The sequence below is a fragment of the Mastomys coucha genome, unplaced genomic scaffold, assembly GCF_008632895.1.
Source record: "Mastomys coucha isolate ucsf_1 unplaced genomic scaffold, UCSF_Mcou_1 pScaffold22, whole genome shotgun sequence".
In the NCBI taxonomy this organism is placed as follows: Eukaryota; Metazoa; Chordata; class Mammalia; order Rodentia; family Muridae; genus Mastomys; species Mastomys coucha.
This window is the reverse complement of record NW_022196905.1, coordinates 143171775-143173745: the sequence shown is the minus strand read 5'-3', so window position 1 is coordinate 143173745 and position 1971 is coordinate 143171775. Positions and strand designations below refer to the sequence as shown.

The 1971-nt window shown below is 49.6% G+C and overlaps 1 long non-coding RNA gene across 1 annotated transcript in view; it reads left to right on the top strand.

The window, feature by feature from the left end:
- The first annotated feature begins 1125 nt into the window (after window positions 1–1125).
- LOC116071033 overlaps window positions 1126–1971 on the top strand; it is a 1224-nt gene continuing 378 nt past the window's right edge. The window contains exons 1-2 of the long non-coding RNA XR_004110683.1: window positions 1126–1306; window positions 1593–1760. This is a non-coding gene — a long non-coding RNA (uncharacterized LOC116071033). The remainder of the gene's footprint in view (window positions 1307–1592; window positions 1761–1971) is intronic.

The following is a 1971-nucleotide window of genomic DNA, read 5'->3' as shown; positions in this document are numbered from 1 at the left end:
CTACCCCACCCCATCCTTGAAGGAGCTTTGAGGCTCATTAATTCACCAACAGCTGCCATCTCTCCCTGCATCCCTTTCCCTATACACTCCAGTGTGGGAGACTTAAAATACTGAATCAATTTCTGAACTATGCTTTTCTCTCCTCCTCCTCCTCTTCCTCCTTCTCCTCCCCCTCCCCCTCCTTCCCCTCCTCCCCTTTCTCCCCCTCCCCCTCCTCTTTTTCCTCTGCTGGCTGTCTCCAACCTAAGTATCACTGTGACTATGCCAGGTACCCCACCCCACGCAACACACAATGCCTGTGACCAGGACTTCCATTATTGCTCAGATGGGGAGATCATTTGGGAAAGCACTTGGTCCACAGGGACATGTGGGTCTTTGACCTCATAGGCCTCCCTTTTTTTTTTTTTTTTAAAAAGAGACTTTCTTTCTTTCTTTCTTTCTTCCTTTCTTTCTCTCTGTGAGTACACTATGGCTGTACAGATGGTTGTGAGCCTTCATGTGGTTGTTGGGAATTGAATTACTTTTAGGACCTCTGCTCGCTTCGGTCAACCCTGCTTGCTCCAGTTGGCCCCACTCGCTAAGTCCCTGCTTCCTCCAGCCCAAAGATTTATTTATTATTATACATAAGTACACTGTAGCTGACTTCAGATGCACCAGAAGAGGGCGTCAGATCTCATTACAGATGGTTATGAGCCACCATGTGGTTGCTGGGATTTGAACTTAGGACCTTCAGAAGAGCAGTCAATGCTCTTCTTACCCACTGAGATATTTCGCCAGCCCCCCATAGGCCTTCTAATAAGGTCAACAACTGTTGAATGTATTGAGCAGATGACCTAGCTAATTTTGCTTTTGAAAAATTCTCAGGGTTGCTTGTAAAAGTTCCTACCCACAACATCTTAAAGGCACACCTGACACCTGGCATGAGATGCCCAACTAGGCCTTCCCTACCCTGAAACTGGACCAGAGTTAGACGCCACCTTTTGGGTGTATTGGTGGTGGGTGACAGCATCCTCCGTGTCTGTGGACCATGTATGTCCTTTGTTCTAGGAACTGTGTCATTCATTGCGACTTCTTCTCAATCTCCGTAACAACAGTTAGCCACGTAACAGTTAGCCACGCCCATTAGCCACCTTCAGACAAGGAAGCTGAGGCTTGCAGAGCTTAACCAACTCGGGGTTAGTAAGGTCTGAGCCACACAGGATACCACCCAAGTCTGGCGCATACAGACACTCCAGGCTTAGCGTAGCTCTGGGACCTCATCCTGATGTTCCCCCTGGTTGCTAGTGTTGTGGAACGCATCAGAAAGGTAGGTGTGGTCTGAGAGGCCCACACCCACAGAGCCTCTGTGCACCCTTCCTGTGCAGCTTGCTTTGTCTGCATCTCTACTGCCAGTGATGTGGATTCGTCAAGTCTGTTCTTCTAGTCTTGACTTTCCCACCTCCAGACATCCCACACTTGTGACATCTCAGCACAGCCGAGGTGTCATGTCTAGCATGTGCCTCCTTCTTGGGGCTCCGGATCCGTAGAAATTGCCTTCTCTCCTTCATCTTCCAGGTCCCAATTGCTGACAATCCCCATTCTTCTTCCCATAGCATGGCTGTTTCTGAGCCCTGGTCCTTAACGGTGTTCCCTGCTGCCACAGGAAGTCCTCTTCAGCCAGCTCTTACAGCCACGGCGAGGAAGGGTGTAAGGGATCTTGTTCCACAGGATCAGTCTGTACCTTTGATTTTCCTTGATTATGAAAGTACACGGTGTAGTAGGTAAGACAGGGGCCACTGTGTTTGATAACAAATAAAGAAGAGAAACCAGTGGGTGGTGGTAGCCGTGCACACATTTAATCCGGGGAGAAGGAGGCAGAGGTGGAGGTAGAGGCAGAAGCAGAAGCAGAAGCAGAAGCAGAAGCAGAGGCAGGCAGATCTGTGAGTTTGAGGCCAGCCAGAATGAGTCTCAGGGCAGCCAGGGCTGTTATAG